The sequence below is a fragment of the Stenella coeruleoalba genome (genome assembly GCF_951394435.1).
Source record: "Stenella coeruleoalba genome assembly, chromosome: 12".
NCBI lineage: Eukaryota > Metazoa > Chordata > Mammalia > Artiodactyla > Delphinidae > Stenella > Stenella coeruleoalba.
In genome coordinates, this window is record NC_137158.1 from 40242026 (window position 1) to 40263787 (window position 21762).

Below are 21762 nucleotides of genomic sequence, written 5' to 3' on the forward strand. Positions count from 1 at the left end.
TTAATTAAAGTAATTAATTAAAGTAGTTAATAATTACTACATTGCTAGTTAGAATATTCAATAAGGTACATCTCACTAGATATATTATTACTTTGAGATGTATTTTATAGAAAAAAGTTTGAGAATTATTAGAATATACTGTTTTGTTTCTTAAAATAACTTGTGAAGATACTGTGGAGTCAGGCAAAAGATTTTGAGAAAAAAACTAGAAGTGAGGTATAGTGTTAAGAAATCATAAGATTTCCACGTATTTTAGGGTGTGGACTAGAAAAAAAAGCACAACGTGAGAACTGTGAGTTCAGTTTTGTTTGGGGACTTACTGAGGACTATAGCCCAGGAGACAACCTCTCAGATAGCTCTGAGGAACTGCTCCAAAGAGGTAAGGGGTAGATCAGTATATATACGATTCTGGCAAAGAGGATGCATGCAATCAAGCATACGTCAAGGTTGCTGCTAGTCATGAGGAGCAGATGTCTCCATTAATGATTTTAGTGCTTTTCTAAGTATGAGAAGATGCAAGAAACTGAGTAAAATCTATCTGAAAATATCTATGTGCAGGCCTGTTCTGCCAGTTTTCCCAGAGCATAGAGTGTCTCCTTCCTGATCTCCACCCTGAACTCCTTTCAGGGTGTGTTAATGGTCAGTGACTACCTTGGCTAGTGACTTCATTCTTGTAGAACCAGATGGTAAGCAACATTATTTGTTGTCAAGGGTCAAGTATTACTTAACTCTTCTATCTTTTATTGTTAATCAAGAAATATATGTTATGTAAGATTTCCCTCCCAAGACTGCTACAATGATTCAGTGGTCAGCAACTATTTAAGTGCTTCCATATCTGTATGCCACTATGTTATGAAGAATATAAAAGGAGTGAAAGAAGTTTTTTCAAAGAGTTTACAATTTAGTAAACGAAATAACATGAACCAAATACCAAACAATGCAGTAGAGTGGAAAGAGGCCCAATTGAATCAAGAAATATGAATCCGAATCGTTACTCAGATACTATGTAGCTGAATGGCCTTAGGCAGGTCACTTAACCTCTCTGGGTCCAAGTACCTCATCTGTAAAATGCATGATGTGATCAGCTAGTTTCTGTCACTCCTTTCCGCTGTAACGGTATTTTAAAGAGCCGTGCTCACTAGTTAAATACATTATTATGAGTGCATCAGGAGTTAAAGGTAAGGATAATAAGGATTGGGAAGGCTCTGAGGAGACATGAGATTTAAGGAGGAAAATGATCTTGCTTGAAAGGTGAGTAGAATTTAGACAAGCAGAGTGAAGGTATTTCAGCCATGATCTGAAGCCAAGCACCAAATGTTTCAGGAGGAAGAGAAGAAACTTGCCTAATAAGAGCGAGTACATGTTGGAGAGAAAAGGGAAGAATGAAAATCCTAGACAAATTCGCCATAAAATCAGGCAGCAAAGTATAGACTTCTTACCCTGATCCACAGGGTACATCTACAGAGGTTTTGAGCAGGAACATGGTACATAAAGTAATGTTTTAGGACAATTAATAGGGCAGTAAACTCTAGGAAAGGTTGTAACTTTGACCAGCATGTTCTAGTGGGTCAGCCAGTAGTATCTTCTCTTGGGAATGTCATCCTTTTAGGAAGGAAACTTGCTAAATAAATAAACCAACGTGCTAGATATTTGTTTAAGTAACCTTTAAAGCAGGATAACAGGGACTTCTGTGGCAGTGCAGTGGTTAAGACTCCATGCTTCCACTGCAGGGGGTATGGGTTTGATCCCTGGTCCGGGAAGTAAGATGCCACATGCCCTGTGGCCAAGGAAGGAAGGGAGGGAGGGAGGGAAAGAAAGAGAGAGAGGGAGGAAGGGAGGGAGAAAGGAAGGAAGGAAGGGAGGGAAGGAAGGGAGGGAGGGAGGGAAGCAGGGTAACAGAGAGAGCCCTACCCATTTTATATTTTATGTCCCTTTTCCCCAGTCATTCAATAGATGTTTACCGAGTACAGTAGTCCCTCTTTATCTGTGGTGGATACCTGAAACCATGGATACTATTAAGCCTATATATACTATTGTTTTTCCTATACATACATAACTATGATAAAGTTTAACTTATAAATTAAGCATAGTAAGAAATTGACAATAAATAATAAAATTGCTTAATTATAACAATATACTATAATAAAAGTTACGTGAATGTGGTCTCTCTCTCTCAAAGTACCTTATTGTACAAATTTAATTCCTTTTCCATCTTAGCTAGGCACTTATCATGCACTGTGGCTGTAACTTTTTCAGTTTGAGGTGCAACAGCAAAGTTAGCATGAATTTCTTTTTCCTTCACAACATTCCAGATAGAAGATTCATTCTTACTGTAGATCTTAGCAACCTCAGCATACGGTTTTTTTCTTTCCTTATTAAGTCGAGAACTTTTACCTTTTCACTTAAAGGAAGCACTTTACAGTTTCTCTTTGGCATATCCGAATTGCCAGCATTACTCCTTTTGCACTTTGGGGCCATTATTAAGTAAAAAAGAGGTTACTTCAACATAAGCAGTGGGATACAAAGAGAGTCGATCCGATACCTGAGATGGCTACTAAGTGACTAATGGCGGGATACCCTGGACAAAGGGGAGATTCACATTCTGAATGGGACCGTACAAGATTTCATCACACTGCTCATGTGTGCAATTTAGAATTTTACAAATTGTTTATTTCTGGAATTTTCCATTTAAAATTTTCTGACCAGGGTTCACCACAGGTAAGTGAAACCATGGAAAGTGAGACCTACTGTACTTAATGGAAAGCTGGCATAGTTCTAGGTGCTATAGGGGGTAACAAGATGAATTAAGAGTCAGTCACCATAGTTAGTCTTAATTTAGAGGAGAAAACGTGACTAGTATATAGATCACCAGAATGTGAGGCAGATTATAATTAGTACCACAGGATCTGTATGACCAGAATGCTGTGGGTAGTAAAGAGGAAGTGAGCCTTGAAGGCTGGATGGTTGGAGACTCGGCTGGTGCAGGGGAGGAGGAAGAAGGGGTGGTTGTTTGGTTGTTCCTAAGGGTAAAGGATCATGAGGGCAACTTTTGTGACCTCTTCCTCCTCTGAGGTTTTATGTTTCTATGAGAAACACAGAGGTAGGAAATTACAGAGTATGTTTAGAGACTTGAAGACTCTGGAGGATCCTACTTCCATTAATGACAGAGTAGCTCCTATTTGACCAACCCACCTATAGATCACAATTGTAACTCTGGACAAATCTAAAAAACAATTATCTGGAAGGCATTATTGAGCAACCAAAAGCAGGGAGAAAGTAGAACACTATCCACACATGGAAGAAGAGATTGATACCGATGAATTCTTATTTTTGTCCATTTTGCCTGAGAGCAGATCACAGTTGGCTTCTTATGGGATATTTAAAAATAGTTGGAAACCTGCAGTATTCCTGACTTGAGGAATCAGAGGAGAGTGACCATAGCAGCTAGAGAATAAGAGGAGAAATTATGGAAAGGAGAGAAACACAGAGAAAGAGCCCAACATTCTTCATATAAACTCTGCCTAAATCTTGGGCTGAACTATATATGTACAACTAAGGCTAAAAAAAAATTGAACAGAGATTTCAGTCGCTGCGCATCACAGAGGAGACAGAGTTTGGAGTGTGAGACTAGCCAGGTTAATTACCTGCTAAAATAGCAACAACAACAAAATCAATATACTTTGGTGGAATATAAAAGAATCCCAAGCCTCTGCAACATATCATTCACAATATCCAGAATACAATCCAAAATTCCTAGATGTGAGCAGACACAGGAAAATCTGACCCATTTTAAAAGAGGAAAAGGTAATTAACAGAAACTGACCCTGAAATGACACAGATGTTGGAAATAGAGGCAAAGATTTTAAAGTAGCTTTTATATCTATACTCAGGGATATGAAGGAAATATATACTAGAATTGAATGAACAAATAGGAAATCTTAGCAGAGGAATTGAAACTATAAAAAAGAACCAAATGGAAATTCTAATGCTAAAAATTAAAAATTCTAGACTTAATTTTTAAGTTCACTATGTATACTTAACACTAATCGCAGATGATTGGAAAGTTGGTGCACTTAAAGATAGATAATAGAAATTATGCCATCTGAAAAACAGAAAACAATAAAACAAAATTAACAAAGTCTCATGACTTAAGAAACTTTATCAAAGGTTTAACTCATGTGTCATGGAGTCCCAGAAGGAAAAGGAAGAAAGTGGGACAGAAAAATATTTTTAAAGAAAATGGCTGAAATTTAGTAAAAGATGTAATTTTGCAGATTCTAGAAGCTCAAAAAACTTCTAGCAGATACAAAGAAAATCACTCCTAGGCACATCATGGTCAAACTGTTGAAAACCAAAGATAAAAAAAATTTCAAAGCAGCTAGAGGAACAACGATATCATTAAGGACTGACTTCTCATTGGAAGCGATAGAGACCTGAAAACAGTACAACAACATCTTTAAAGTGCTGAAAGGAAAAAACTGACAATCCAGAATTCTCTATGTAGAGGACTTAAGAGTCATGGCTGGAACTTCGATTATGTGTGGGAGAGTGGTGTGTACTCAGGCAGGATAGAAGGGTTGAAGTCAGTGTAAAGGGGTTTGCATATCAGGTAGTAGAGCTTGGATTAGAACCTTCATCAGCATAAAACAAACTAGTCATTATTTTTTAACAGATCTGTATTGGATAATCTGGCAAGATTGGCACTGCTACTACCACATGTGGAGCCTTGTGTGCATTAGATAAAGCCACCCGTGAAGATGGGCATGGACCTAAATAAGCAAGTCATGCCTTTATGTGGATAAAAGTGTGCCCCTTCCTCTAGGTAGATGCTGCCCCTCATCAGGGTGCGTGGCTTAGCAAACAGCATGGACTGGATTTCAGTTCCTAATTGCCCCCTCAACCAGGGACATAAGCCAAATTTACATGATTGGAAAGAACAGATGGATATGAGAGAAATCTATGGGATTGGATGTAGAGGGGTCTCGGGTTCAAGGCAAGTCACTGAGAGCTCTGACGTTTTCAGTTTGGGTGACCAGAGGAACAGCAGAACCCTTAACAGAAATACCAGAGGTAAGAGAAGAGCTCTTACAAACAATTGGAAGTGTAGTATGGAAGATATAGACCTGGAAGATATTTATAGAGATGTGTTAGTTTGGAGCCTAAAGCGGTCAGTGAAGTCACCTGAACTGACATAGAAAAAGGAAGAGATGATGGGTAGGGGTGGAGTTGGAAAATGTGTTACCATGAGAATCAGTAGAAGGAAACAGAGCCAATGTACTACCGTAGATGAATCAAAGGTACAGTAGGAGCAATAAAATTTCCCACCACTTTATTGAATTTTTTAAAATGGAAGTAATTTACTAGATTGGTAACATTTTAGGATTTGGATGTTACTTTGTAGAAGGTCTTAACAGGAGTATATAACAAGCAACCTAATCTTACTGCTTTCAGCTTTAATGTATGTAAAAAAACTGTGTAAACAGCAAATTATTATATTCTCAGCTTCTTTCCTGAACATTCTGCATTTCCCTATCATGTCATAATACAAATCTGAATTGTTAGATATTCACATCATTCTGGATTGCTGCAGCCCTTGCAATACATTTTCTAATCTCCCCCTTCAGTGTTTACTAAAGCCAGTGATGGTTTACTTTTCTCAGACTTCTTCTGTCTTCACCAAATTCCATTTAATTCCATGTTTATGAAATAGATTTCTACTTTCCTACACTGGGCAAATTCCCTCTCCATTGAAAACCCACCTTCTCTAAGAATACTGCTCTCTACATTTAGTACTGTGTAACTGATAGGTGTTCAGTGCATAATTGTTAACTAACAAAATTAAGAGGCACTGCTGTTTATTATCTGAAGTTCTTACTGACATGTTATTTCCCTGATTCTGTTTTACCGCCTATCTAAAGGAAACTAAATAACAAAATAAGCTTTAAAAAGAAATAGAAAAAGGTAATTTTAGTGTGTATTTATTTATACCTTACTTGATTCCAAAAAGCATTTTGTATGTATGTGTACCCATATGTATACAAAGACACCCACATACATACACAAATAGATTTAAATAGACTTTTTAAAAAATTAGAGCAAAGGGAAAATAGAGAAAAGTTGAAAGACAAGAAAAGTTGATATCTATCAATCCATATCATAAACTTCTACAAAGTTCTTAAAATTGAAAAATTAAATCAACACTTAGCCTCCCTCCAGCCAGAGAGGGGAAAGGATAGCCTCCCTGCAGCCAAAGAGGGGAAAGGATACTTAGTAAGTTAGAAGATAGAAGCAAGTTAGCTACTCAGAAGAAGTGAAGATTTTGCCGGGGGTGGGGGTGGGGCGGAGCGGGGAGCAGGACTTGTACCTTTCATAAAGGGACGTCTGAAAGATGCCAGTGGACAATTTACTCAGCACCATTCCTGCTGCTAATACAAGTTTGTATTGTACGGATTCTTATATATCAGCTGGGGGCACAATGACAAAGTACAGTTCAATGAAACTAGGGCTATAGAGGTCAAAAAAGTACTTTGCAACTAAGCTTTTCTTTTTATTATTTGACTTGATCCAGAGAAATAGTTTTAAATGTTTAGAGATTGGATAGACTCAGTTTCAAGCCCTTCACGAATGTTGTATCTTTTAATAAAATTTGGGTAGCAGATAATTCAAAGTTGTCTCTTTGACAAGAAAATGGAGTGAAGAATTCTATTGGTCTTAATACGTTTCAAGGAGTTGGCCCTTTGTGTATGCAGCGGTACGGAGAGGCATACAACCTTGCTCTGTTTCATGTTTTAATATCTTTAGAGTATGAATTTAGCATTTTTCACTGAGTATTTCCATGATTTAGAAGGCAGAAGAGTATGAGGAAGGATAACTCTTTAATATCTACTTTTCCAACTCTGCTTAGGCTTTTCTAATACCCACCTCTAAGAGGATTCAGTTTCTTCCCAATGACTGCTCACAAAGCAAAACAAAAACAATAAAATCTCTTCATTTGTTAGATTTTAACATGTTCAGAAACCATCATTCTCAAATTTAAAATAATTTCTTTGCTATTCTAAAGTTCTTTACGAAGTTACTTTTTAGTGTCCTACATGTAATTTTTCATGCCGCTGAAATCCAGAGGGAAGAGTTAACATTGATGGACCTTTCATTTCATATGCACATGTAGAACCAGTAGCAAAGGGTATAGCACCTCATGTTGCACCATATGGGGGTAATCTTTCAAATTTCTTCCGGATAGATCTCAAAGCCAGACGAATTTATAACATTGCCTTTCCTCCCATGAGATGTAACAAATACTGCCCTCTACTGAGGGATGCTCACGATGGCTCAATTATGTTCACCATCAAGTGCTAATCTTCTATCAGTTACTGATTTCAGTGATTTTGGTAGTATTGTTACTAATTACTTCATCATTATCATGTACATTCTTATTAAAATCATTAAATTAAAAATAGAAAATGAAAAAGATGGAAACATGTATCAGCCTTGGCCATGTACATTTATTACCTTCTGTAGTCTATACAATCAGATATCATAATGTCTGAGGCTTTAACAATAATGTTTAAATTTCCATTTGTTTTGAATGAGCCAAGAAAATCCGTTTTGCAGTGGGAAATTAGAAGGGGGTTGTTATAGCATTATTTTAATAAATGATTTTGTGAAATGATTCTAGCAACTATTGGGCTATTTTTCTTCCCCCTGCCAATATTTTTTTCAATGTCTGCTGGATTGCTAATATCTAGGTTAATCATTTCAAAGAACTAGCTGTTTGTGCAGCTAAAATAAAATTTCCTCATTGTTTATGATTTTAAAAGATTGATTATACATGGTTACTTAACAGTAGAGGACCACATTAAACTAAATACCTTCCAATCAAAAACTTAAATCAAAAACTAGGACTTCCCTGGTGGCGCAGTGGTTAAGAATCTGCCTGCCAATGCAGGGGACACGGGTTTGAGCCCTGGTCTGGGAAGATCCCACATGCCACGGAGTAACTAAGCCTGTGTGCCACAGCTACCAAGCCTGCACTCTAGAGCCTGCGAGCCACAACTACTGAGCCCACGCACCACAACTACTGAAGCCCGCACCCCTGGAGCCCACGCACCGCAACAAAGAGTAGCCCCTGTTCGCTGCAACTAGAGAAAGCCTGCATGCAGCAATGAAGACCCAAGTCAGGCAAAGAAAAAAAAATCTTTAACTAGTGAAATACTTACTCACACACACACACATTGTATATGGCATGTTTTTGAAAACTGTCCTGCTGCCTGTGTTCCTGGACATGGAGAATATGGGTTCTCTTATTAGGCTAAATGCTCAGTATAATGCCTTGTTCAGCCCACTTGTGTTGTTCCCATTTTTCTAGAATCTGGTTAGAATTGGCTTAAAGCTTAAACAAATTTTGGGAGTCATTATAAACAAAACCTAGTAATTCAAAGTATCCCCATGGCTTTTTTTTTTTTTTTTTTTTTTTTTTTTTGCTGCTCTGCGCTGCATGAGGAACTTCCTGCCTGACCAGGGATCAAACCCATGCCCCCTGCATTGGAAGTACGGAGTCTTTACCACTAGACCGCTAGGGAAGTCCCCCTGCTCCCCCCGCCCCCATGGCTTCTTATAAAATCTAAAGCATAACCCTCTCATTACCTTAATTCAGAAACTTTAGATACCCTGAGAACTAGCAAGAGAGTCTAGCCAGGTTGAATAATCCCATGGTGAGGGTAGATTCTAGGACATGGTTAGCCAAGGTCTGTGAAGGAGGCTGTGAAGGCTCATTTCTCTCAGACTTAAAAACCAAAGAAGCAGTCCTGTTTTGTATAGAATCTAGGCTGCTTTCTGACTATCATGCATAGTTAAATTGAAAGCTTAAACTGAATAAATTACCTGGGCAGGACTTTCTAATTCCAGAAGTATTTAGGGTCTTTCTGAATAGAAGGTTCTAAGCTACACGAACCCATTCATGATGTTAATTTTGTTGGCATGATCAAACCCAGTTATCTCATTTCCTAAAGGGGCAACTCTTGACACTCCTCAAATTTTAGATGTCTATTAAACAATTGGACGTTCCAGTCAGATGCCAGCTAATTGCTTAACAAATTATGGTCTCTACTTACTCAATCCCAGGTGGTTAGTATAATCCATTCCAGTAATTCTTACCATCTCATCGTTAATGTATTGCCTTAGAGTGGTATTGATGCTTACACTCAGTGGTGCTTATTAATAATAATGATGATGCTAATGATTTCCTACTTCTTCATGTTCTTCTAATGTTGTGTTTTTGACCTATCTCCATATTTTTCATTTTGGTTTTCTATGCTGCAGGCTATAAGTCGAATGGGTTTTCCACTCCCCAGTCGAACTAGAAGAATTCCTAGAAATAAACCTGGCACAGTGCTTTTCACATAGTGGGCACTCAGTAGATCTGGTATGCAGTTTGTGTTTCGAGAAAGTTTTCAGTTCCATAATCTCCAGAATTAGACATCTCCAGGATTTGGAGATCTATTAGATACGCAGAGCTAGTTGCGTCAGGGTGGGGAAAGGGTACAATTGCCTCTGGTTTGCCACGTTGATTTTTTGTTATTGTTGAGTCATTGTTTCTCCAGATTCTCTTAAAATAAAAATATGATGCCCACCCCCCAATAGAATACTATATTAACCATTGTTATTTGGCCATAGAGAGGATAGAGTGTTAGGCAAAGATCTGGCAGATCTAGGTAGGACTAGCCTCCTGCCATTGTGACTGTATAAATCAAGTAGTAAGACTTTTCCTCAGCACAAAAAGAACATCTGAAATAGAATGTGTAAGAGTTGATAGTATTTTCTGGAATGGCGAGATATTTCCCAGCTGGATGGTATGGTCTTCATATTAATGAGATTTCTCATATTAAGGTGCCATATGACCAATCTTGGGAAATTATTTGCACACATTTCAGTGCTCTTTTTCTAATTATTATCTTTATTATTTTGGTGCACATAGTTGTTTTTTTGTTTTTGTTTTTGTTTTGCGATACGCGGGCCTCTCACTGTTGTGGCCTCTCGCATCGCGGAGCACAGGCTCCGGACGCGCAGGCTCAGCGGCCATGGCTCACGGGCCTAGCCGCTCCGCGGCACGTGGGACCTTCCCGGACCGGGGCACGAACCCGTGTCCCCTGCATCGGCAGGCGGACTCTCAACCACTGCGCCACCAGGGAAGCCCCACATAGTTGTTTTAATGTCAATTCTTTTTATTTTTTTTTTGTTTGTTTTGAAAAGGACACATTCATCTGAATTCCATTCAAGCATTTTTTTTTCCTATTAAAAGGTACTTCTCTTTAAGATCTGAGATATTGTAATTTCTGTGTAAACAAAGCAAGGTGCCACACATACTTGTTTAATTAGGAGCTATCAGGGCATCACTACAAGGAATTTATAAAGAGGAGTCTATACAGATAAAGAGTAACCCTTAGGACAGTATAATCTAGACAGCGCTTGAAATAATAATCGTCCTACTTGAGCTGAAATAATGGTGGCAGAACAAGCACTAGCCAGGCAGAGAAAAAAGAAACTCAAGCTGGCAGCTCATTCGTGTCACTGAAGTGGATCAACTGCTCATTGCAGGGCAGAAGGCAGGCTGGTGGTAATGCTCGTGCCTTTCACATTGGTGTGGCATTGAGAAAATCCTCACTCCCGGCCTCAGGGTCAAACCAAAACAGACAGCTGTGCCGTTCCTCATACAGGAGAAAGAAGACAGCAGGCAAGCTCTTTATTCCTAAAAGTTTGTTAGAGAAACTGTGCTACATATAATGCAGCTGTATATTCTTGGTAATTAAGGAAAACAAATGCCCTTAGCAAACTCATTATAGATTTAAAGTTCTTTAGGTTTTCATCAGGTTTCCACAGAAACAAAGAGTTTGAAACAATAGTCGAGAATGCATAAACCATTGAATAAGTGGATTTTCATTGTTCCTGTTTAGAAAATTATTCAGATAACCAGCCACATCAAAGACAAACTTTTTTTTTACTAGAGCAATGCTGTTTATTTTCTTTAATTTTTTAAAAAAATTTATTTTGTATTTTTTTTACATCTTTATTGGAGTATAATTGCTTTACAATGGTGTGTTAGTTTCTGCTTTATAACAAAGTGAATCAGTTATACATATACATATGTTCCCATATCTCTTCCCTCTTGCGTCTCCCTCCCTCCCACCCTCCTTAACCCACTCCTCTAGGTGGTCACAAAGCACCAAGTTGATCTCCCTGTGCTATGCGGCTTCTTCCCACTAGCTATCTATTTTACGTTTGGTAGTGTACATTTGTCCATGCCACTCTCTCGCTTTGCCACAGCTCACCCTTCCCCCTCCCCATATCCTCAAGTCCATTCTCTAGTAGGTCTGTGTCTTTATTCCTGTCTTACCCCTAGGTTCTTCATGACATTTTTTTTTCTTAAATTCCACATATATGTTTTAGCATATGGTACTAGACTTTCTCTTTCTGACTTACTTCACTCTGTATGACAGACTCTAGGTCCATCCACCTCATTACAAATAGCTCAATTTTGTTTCTTTTTATGGCTGAGTAATATTCCATTGTATATATGTGCCACATCTTTTTTTTTTTTAACATCTTTATTGGAGTACAATTGCTTTACACTGTTGTGTTAGTTTCTGCTGTGTAACAAAGTGAATCAGCTATATGTATGCATATATCGCCATATCCCCTCCCTCTTGAGCCTCTCTCCCATCCTCCCTCTCCCACCCCTCTAGGTGGTCACAAAGCACCGAGCTGATCTCCCTGTGCTATGCGGCTGCTTCCCACTAGCTATCTACCTTATGTTTGGTAGTATATATATGTCCATGCCTCTCTCTCGCTTTGAAAGACAAACTTTTTAATTGCTCAGGTGGAAAGATGGAGACTGTCATCCTTATCTATCGTAAGAAGAATCTGCATTTGGTAGTGCTACTTGAATTTTGAGCTAAAATAATATACTTAAGGATGCTACTAACTGGGGTGCCATTTAGTACTCAAAAATAATCATATGCCTTAGTTATTCATAGGACACAATGCATGAATTTATGATACTAATTATGATTTCAAACAGTGTCTTATGCTATGGTTTATTTACATAGGCAGATGGACTAATGCAAAACGTAACTATAAATATTTGCAGCTGCCATAGGTATCATGTGCATGCAATTTAGTGGTATGTTAGTGAAGTCAAAAAAGTGGAAAATGTGTCTTCTCTGTGTTTTGCAAAGTCCTTGTAGGATTTATTACAATACCTTGTATTTATTAAACATTCAGTAAATATAATTGATTTTGAAGAATTGGTGACTGTATTCATTTATTCACCAATCTTGTATTATGCAAGACTCTGTTCCCTGGTCTGTGCAAGGTGCTAGGGACACTGAGGTGAATAAATAGTGCAGTTGATCCTTGAACTATGCAGGATTAGGGGTGCTGGCCCTACACGCAGTTGAAGATGTATAATTTATAGTTGGCCCTCTGTATACTCTGTTGCTCTATGTCTGAGGTTCCGCACCCTTGGATTCAACCAGCCACAGATCACGTAGCACTGCAGTATTTACTACCAAAAAAATTCTGCATGTAAGTGGACCCACACAGTTCAAACCGTATTTTTTAAGAGTCATCAGAAAAGTCTTAAAGTAGATCATAAAAATACCTCTAAGTCTATCACTCAGACCACTTAGAGACAGCAACTGTTAGTATTTTTTACGTATTTACTTAGCCTTTGTCCTACATATATGTTTTGAATACAATTATAAATTTTCATTATCCTTTTTTCACTTAACTTTTTACCGTAAGCATGTTTCCATATCATAAAATATTTTTCATAAACACCATTATTTGTTGGCAACATATTAGTGCATTATATTAATGTGCTCTATTGAGCCATTCTTCTGTTTGTTATGCTTTAAAGTTGCTTTTGGGTTCTCATAGTCATAAATAATCCTTGTGTATAACCTTTGGTTGAATTTCTGATTATTTCCTATAGATTGATTTCTAGAAGGAGAATGACTGGGTCAAGTTTATGACTTCTTTTAGGGCTCTTAATACAACCTAACAATTTTTTTTCTGGAACAGCTGAACTGATTTACTCGTCCAGCAGCAATGGATGTCTCATTATATGCTTTCCAGCATTGAGTAGTGTAATTTATTTTTCTTTACAGAATTGCAATATGAAAAATGATACATCATTCTTATTTTGTCTTACTTTGGTTACTACTGAGCTTGATTATATTTTTTGTTTGCTTATTAGCCCCTTATAATTTTTATAATTTCTGTTCCATGAATTGTCTGTTCAAATTCATTATTTTTCTATTGGAATGCTCTTACAATTTTAATTTTATTGCAGTCAGTCTTTGTTTCCCCCAATTCCTTTTTCATGTCAACTTGCTTTCTCTCTATGGCTTTCTGTTTTCATTCAGTTGGGTCCATGTTGTCTTGTACTCTAAGTAAGGATGCCACATAATTTTCTGCCTTTTTTTTTCTAGTTCTTATGTACAGTAAATCATGTTTTATTTTTGGAAATAAGTTTTATACTGCACCATAAAAATTCCAAAATTGATTACAAAAGTAAATGAACATAAAATAAATGACACTATATGTGCTTACATGTATTTATTAATTATGTAAAACAAATCTTTTAACATCTTTATTGGAGTATAATTGCTTTACAATGTTGTGTTAGTTTCTGCTTCATAACAAAGTGAATCAGCTATACATATACATATATCCCCATATCTCCTCCCTCTTGCATCTCCCTCCCACCCTCCCTATCCCACCCCTCTAGGTGGTCACAAAGCAACAAGCTGATCTCCTTGTGCTATGTGGCTTCTTCCCACTAGCTATCTAATTTACATTTGGTAGTGTATATATGTCAATGCTACTCTCTCACTTCGTCCCAGCTTACCCTTCTCCCTCTTCATGTCCTCAAGTCCATCCTCTACGTCTGCATCTTTATTCCTGTCCTGCCCCTAGGTTCGTCAGAACCTTTTTTTTTTTTTTAGATTCCATATATATGTGTTAGCATATGATATTTGTTTTTCTCTTTCTGACTTACTTCACTCTGTATGACAGACTCTAGGTCCATCCACCTCACTACAAATATCCCAGTTTCGTTTCTTTTTATGGCTGAGTAATATTCCATTGTATATATGTGCCACATCTTCTTTATCCATTTATCTGTCGATGGACACTTAGGTTGCTTCCATGTCCTGGCTATTGTAAATAGTGCTGCAATGAACATTGTGATACATGACTCTTTTTGAATTATGGTTTTCTTAGGGTATATGCTCAGTAGTGCAATTGCTGGGTCATATGGTAGTTCTATTTTTAGTGTAAAACCAATCTTTTGCTATAAAATCTAGGTCATATTTTTTCTACATGTGCTGGACTTGCTAATGACTTCTAAAACATGGGCTTTTCTTAGTAAATCTCTCTGTAGCAAGTATAGTATTTCAGCAAATCACCCCAAATGCAGTGGCTTAAAAAAATAAGCATTTATCATCACTCTCTAGTCAGCTAGGAAGTTGGGAGGTCAGCTGGGAAACTGTTTTGATCTATTTTGGGCTCACTTATGCATCAGCACTCAGCCTTGCTGATCTTGGTTGGGCTCTCTCATCTGTTTGGGGGGCTGGCTGGCTGTAGGCTGGCCTGAGATACTTTCTCAGCTTAGGCAATTGGCTCTCCTTCTGTCCCTTCCTCTTCTAGCAGGCCAGCCTAGGTGCTGCAACAGAGTGAGCAGAAGCAGGCAAAGCCTCTTGAGACCTAAGCTCACAACTGGAAATTTGTCACTTTTGCCTCATTCTATTGGCTGTGATAAATTACAAGTCCAGCCGAGATTGAAGAGTTGTGCAGATAGACTCCATGTCTTCATGCTACAGCTGGAAAGTCACAATCCAAAGGGTGTGGACAAGGAGGCAAGAATAATTGGAACCATAATTGTAATCAGACTACCCCACGTAGACATTCTTCATTTCTCCAAAAATATTTTAAATGAATTTTAAATTATCATAATCTTATAGAGAATTTTTTAGTTAATGCATTTGAATGCCCCAGACACCTTTAAATACTGAATGCTACTGAAAGTGAGGGGGTGAGTGGTCCTGTGGAACCATTAGTATCAGCTTCTCGGTCACAGTGATCAAGATGTCACATATCAAAAGTGATACCATTGGTGATACCATGGCACACTGGGCTATATAATATGATTTGGCAGCATCTATATGTGGTTTGGTGAAAACATTTATTATATTTCTGTATATTATATAATCATGAGAAGAAAAATAAATTTACAAAGATGTTTTAAGTATGTCAAACACTGAATTTGAACAAAACTGTCAAAATCTTTTCAAAATTTGTAATGAGAAAAGTTATCTCTATGAATATAGCTTTTTAAGAATCACATTTGATGTTGGAAATGGCTAAATGCAATTCCTGATTTAAAAAATTTTAATGATAATCTTTAGAAAATTTGAAGAGAAACTTTTGATAGTTACCATCTTATGTGAACAAGAATCCTTGTTCATACAGGAAGTGTTAGGAAGCCATCCACTTCCAATAATTGTGGACTCTTTGTCAGTAATTTGCACCAACTTTGTAGTTAGGACAATGAAAGAAGTTGGATGAATTAAGTATTAGGATAGGCTAACTGTGGAAACAGACAAGCCCCAAATCTCAGAGGCTTAACAAATAAACATGTGTTTCTTGCTCATATCACCATCCAGTGCAGGTTGGCCAGGAAACTGCTCCATGTGGTCCCTCATGGATCCAGGCTTCATCCCTGTTGTGCCTCCACCCTCCTTTAAGTCCTCAGAGCCCTCTCTTTTCAACCAGGAGATGAGTAAAGGAAGTGAGGAGTCTGTGTGGGCGGTATTTATGGGCCAGATCTAGAAGTGATGCATATCACCTTCTGTTGCATTCCACTGGCCTGAATTTGATCACATGGCCACACCTAAATGTAATCTAGCTGTGTGCCCAGGAAAATGAAGAAAACATAGATATTGGTAAGCACTAGCAGTCTTCTGTTAAAAAACAAGTTGAGCTGAACTGAACTTGCTTTTGGCAGCCTAGTTGGGTAGTGAGACAAAAGGCAGAGACTAGGGCCAGCCAAAGGTGGGGGACCTAGTAAACTGCTCTCCACTTTGGTTGGAGCCCTAAAGGACTGCACTCTAGGAATAAGAGTGAGCCCGAAGCAATCCAGCTCTCTGTGGGCTTCAGTCAAACTTTGTGTGAGCCAAGTAGTTCAGAATACTTTCAAGCCTTGAACTTGAAATTCTTTCTACAAGTGTTTTTTTTTTCAAAGAAAAAATACAGTACACAAAGTTAACCAAACATATGAGGAGACAAGACAATAAAATTAAAACACTAGATATTGGAATTATGAGTTCATATTTTAAACAACTAAGCTTACATATTCAAAGAGATTTAAAACGAAAGATAGGCTTGGAAATTTAAGTGTAGGAATCTAGAAAATATAAAAAGAGAGATATCAACTTTGAAAAAGAACCAGTAGAATTTCCAGAACTGTAAAGTGTATAACCAAAGTTAAGAACTCAATGGACGAGTTTAAGAGCAGATAAAACACAGCTAGGGAGAAACATGGTGGAGTAGAATATAGGTCAGAGGAAATTATCCAAAATGAATCATGAAGAAGTGAAAAAAAGAAAATACAAAAGAAAGGATAAAAGAAATGGAGATGATGAAGTTTAACTTGGTTCATTTAGAGTAGCAGAAGGGGAAGAGAGAGAGAGAGAAAACGGAGCAGAGGTAATAAACACGTGCAGATGGACTGGATATTGTCTGACAGTTATGGAAAAAAGAAACACAGCGTGCTGGTCATCAAGCTCACGTGGAGAAAAATTGCTCAGATTAAGACACGATATCAATGGGAGCATATCCACCTGGGCCAACAAGCTGTAAATATTGTATACTATTGATTTTTAATTTTATATAAGCAATTTTTTATTTCCAACTCATGTACAGATCTCATTGTGTGTATAGTATAATTTCCTGGAGAAAACAAATTTTGCAGTGAATTTTAATTATTTTAATTGTGGTAAGCATCAGGTTTAATTGTGGTAAGCATAGAAATGTCGATCTTTATTTTAAATTATTTTTCACCACTCATTTTCTTCAAAGGGTAGCAATAAATATATGCAAGTTATTTTTGATTATAGAAAGTTGGTCTGCAAAGATGAATCTAGATTCCAATTCATTGCTTTAAAGAAAAGATGCACAATTAACATCATCCACTGTCTAATCTCAGGACCATTTCTGAGGTCCATATGTGTCTCACCTCTTTGTAATATACAGGGTGAACTCTTTACTGATAACACACAAAACAACAACTGTTAAAGGCAAAGACTTGCCTTTTGACATTACTAGGCCTTTGATCTGGGGACTCTGGTGCTCGGCCATGAGGGCTGAACATGAACTACTGGGGAATGCTGCCATTCATCCCATCCCCTCCCTCCCCCTTGTCTCCCTGGTGTGAAGAATCATTAGCTGAATGTAACTATACAACCAAAGTCAGATTTCATCCCAAATGTCAAATCTGTTTTCCTTTGTCAAACTTTAAAGGAGAACACACGCATTCAGCTTATGATTTCTTTTTTTAAATGTCCCTGAAAAAAATCCTACTTCTATAGATTAAGAAAGCTTAGGGATAAAAAGAGAAATGTCCATGACAAAACCGATACTATGATCTCACACAGGTGAGGCATAAATGATAAGATGCTCGCTATAAAAATGATCTCCAAAAAAAGCATTATTGTTTTTGCTATTCAAAAGTAACACAAGTTCACTGGGGAAAAAAAGTCCAAAAAGTATAACAAAGAAACAAAGTTAATCTTTCATTCCACTATCCAAAGATAACCATTGTTAACATTATGGTCTGTATCTTTTCTAGAATGTTCCTACATGTGTTTTCTAGGATATACAACAAAGGCTTACCTGGGGAGTGAGGAATTTGGGCCAACTAAGAAAAAGTGGGATTTTTTTGGTAGGTGTTTCAATTAATTTGGTGACAAATGGGTATAAAGGAAGGAGTAGGCCTGCTGCCCAGGCTATGTTGTGTTTTATTCATACACTCACTAATGCATTCAATAAATATTAAGCACTTCCTATGTGACATGTACTGGGTTAGGGGCTGTTCATTATGTGGGCCTGGGGCTTTACCACACACAGGTGCTCGTGTTATTACCACAAGACATGTGGGAAGGAGAGGGCCTGAGACATATGCTATTTTTGTCATCTACATATGACTTCATGGAGGGCTGAGGTGCCAGGAGGGCAGATATTTTGGTGGACCACAGACAGGAAGGACCAGAGGGAGTGGCTCTTACCTCCTGAGTGCAAAGGCAGAGTCAGACTGAACTGTTGAACTGTTCACTTGCCTGGCTTTGTGAGCTGAGGAAAAGGTTATTTAATAGTTAATAAAAGAATAGCTATTATTTATTAAGTATTGTATGCCAAACAGCATACTATGCATAATTCATTTTAGTTACTTCTCACATGAACTCTGTAAGTTAAGAACTAACATTTAGTGATCACTTACTGTGTAACCACCACTGTTGTAAGATTTTACGTGCAATCAATGCATCAAATCCTTGGGACAAACCTATGAGACAGGTTATGATCCCTCTTTTACAGATGAGGAAATGGAAGTTCAGAAAGACTTGCTCAAGGTCACATACTAGACGTGACAGACCATAATTCCAAAGTCCTTATGTTATTTTCTCTCACAACTATTTAACTTATTTAATTAATGAAAAATAGTATTTCTAACTAATAAGAAACCCCCATCTCTCCCCAGATTCAGTCCTGGGGAAGTTTGGTGAGTGTCACTTCTTAGACACTTCAACATCAAAGCCAGGATAAGAAAACAGACTCTTTAAATATATATATTTTAAAACTTTATGTTTTAAATTAATCTTTTTGGAGCTGATTTCTTTGGGGAAAAGACTTCCTTCTTTGATCAATACATTTCATTCTTTTTCATATTTTTAAAGAAAAAGGTGATATTACTCTCTTCATAGCCTAAATTGGGATTTCTTTGGCAATTAATAAACTCTCCTTTATTTAATGACTATTATTTTATTGTGGTAAAATAATATATAACATAAAACTTACCACTTTAATCATTTTTAAAGTGTACATGTCAATGGCATTAATTATACTCACATGCTGTGCAACCATCACAACTCTCCATCTCTAGAACTTTCTCATCATCCCAAACTGAAATTCTGCACCCATTAAACAACTTCCCCCAATGACTATTGTTCTTAAAGGAGATAGGTAACTGTATTAACTTAGTTTTCTTTATATGAATGAGCACATAATTGTATGAGGGATATGAAGGAAAGGGATATTTGCCAGTATAATGGCAAATGCAGAGCCTACTGACAAAGGTATATAATTTGTAAAAATAGCTGAGTGGGCAGAATTCTGATTTTCAGCTGCCCTAGGCACTTCAGTGCACTTCTGATAATGATTTTCTTTGGGCATGTAGTTATACTGATAGAAATCATATCCATGCATAAAGAGTGAGCTTAATTATACATAACTATATACCTAAGATGAGGTTTTACATATTTTTTTACATATAATTTCTGATTTACAAAAGATGAGACACTAAATTCTAACTGATCTCAGAAAAGTAGTATGAGTCACCCTCAGAGCATGAGTGTCTTATTGTATGAGTTCTCCTTTTTACAGGAAGACACTGTATATTACCTTCCCCCTCCCCCTTTCGGGAATTGTTTTCATTACATGGGATTCCACAGTCTCATTCATCTGGTCCCTGCTGTGACTCTGAGGACAGGCAAATGCACAAAGGCTGATTTTTAAGGTTTAGGATGTAGTCAGGGGGTAGAGCAACGCTACCTGGTCCTATTGAGAATGACACTTCTTCACACCTTCAACTCATTTGTACTGAGCCTAATCATTTGAGCTCGAAATAATAAAAATAAAAAGCAGCTAAAGTGGGTTGAGTGGTAATGTATGTTCCAGGCACTGTGTAAAATGCTTTGCATGCATTATTTTGTTTAATCCTCACAACGCTGTGAGATAGGAAACAATTCTCATTTTACAGATGGGAAAACTAAGGAACAGAAAGATTAGGTTACTTGCCGAAGACACACCATTCATAAATTACAGACTGAGGATTCAAACCCAGGCTGTCTAGAGCCCTTGTTCTGAGCTGCTCTGTTAACACACCCTTCTGGTCCACATCAAGCTTGACAGCAGTGTTTCCTCATAACAGAGTCAAGGTTAGACCAAAATAAACCACACGCACATTCGAGCCCCTATGGCTGAGGTGAGCAGGGAGTCTCAGCTAAGGTCAGGCACTGGGTCTGGAGGTAGAGGCTGTCCAGCTAGGGAAGGGAAGTGGAAAAGGCAAGGTCATCTCTTTTCTGGCCCCATTTGTTACTTGGTTGGCGAGAGGAGATGGGGGAAGGGGCCTCTCTAAGCAGATTTCGAAGGCATCATGTCATTCTTTGTGCTCTCTCTGGCGGTGTGCCCCTTCGCCCTAGGCTCGTAGTTACCGCGTCCTTCTCAGGACTGCTGTTCTTGAGGGGCCACCTCCCCAGAGCTTCACTCTGATTCACTCTTACCTCCCCACATCTCCACTGAAGTTTTCTGAATATAACTGATTTTAGCTGGTCATTAGGATAGTGGTGGCCTTAAATGGATGGACTCTAAGGTGAGAATGACCCTCCCCTACCTTGCAATTCCCTGATTCTCCCAGGAACGTAGCCCTGTCTACACTTCTGAAAGCAGGAGTTTTAATGCAAATTACCACCCTAGTGAGGGAGACATTTTTGAACAGGTATTAATGAATTCTGCCAGAAATTGAGGAGGCTTAGCCATCTGTGTCCCAGGGATCAGCTGTTGGGATCCAAGAGCTTCCAGAGGCACCTGAGAGCAGCTCCTGGCATGCTAGTCTCCTCCACATTCTCGCAGGGCCAGAAACACTCTCCTGGCCCTGCTCATGGTTCCTGCTCACAGGTCACAGTCATCCACACACAACTTAAAATAAGAAGTGCCAAAAAAAATAAATAAATACATAAATAAATAAGAAGTGCCTCTCCTGGGAGTGTTCCTAACCCCAAAGAGTGTTCGCAAGTCGTTTTCATAACTGTCGTGAGTTAACTTCCTGTTTCAGGAGCAAGCACTTTACATCTGTAGGTGGCGCCTTTGTGAATGGTTTTGTGGACCCTGAGTGCTGCATCCTCCTCGTGTGTAGAGGTAGCAGCTGCACCACGTTATGCCTGAGGTCTTGGTCTACTTCTGGTCATGAAAACCCTCTGGTATTCCTTACAGAGGTTAGCAGTGTTTACTACATTGTACTTGAGTAATTGTACCTCAAATTAAACGAGAAATATTTTCTGATGCTTTTCATGCTGGAGCATAGTCTTTATTTCAAAATGGTGACAAAATATTCAGCTGCCATGATAAGACAGCTCTATTTACCAGTAGTGACAGTTTGCAGTTGAGTCGTAGGAAGGATTTGTTAGGATGTGTTTAAAGTCATGTCGTATAAATAAAAAGAGTAAAGACTGGGTTTAGGATGGGGGCCTACAAGATACCAGCGGAGGCGGCCAGAGTTATTCTCTAACTTCCCACCAAGGTCTTGCCTTCTCTCTTACTTGTTTACAGCACTGTTACAGTATAGTGAATTCTGTCCTCAGCCTACTCTGAAAACACTGCCCCGTTTGGTCAAGTTACCCCGAAGCTACCACCTAGATCACACCATGACAAGAA

The 21762-nt window shown here is 38.1% G+C and overlaps 1 protein-coding gene across 6 annotated transcripts in view; it reads left to right on the forward strand.

Moving 5' to 3' along the window:
• The window catches only part of AFG1L (AFG1 like ATPase), a gene marked incomplete at its 5' end in the record, with an annotated part of 226328 nt that overhangs the window by 187402 nt on the left and 17164 nt on the right, over positions 1 to 21762 (forward strand). The gene's annotated exons all lie outside the window — the stretch shown is intronic.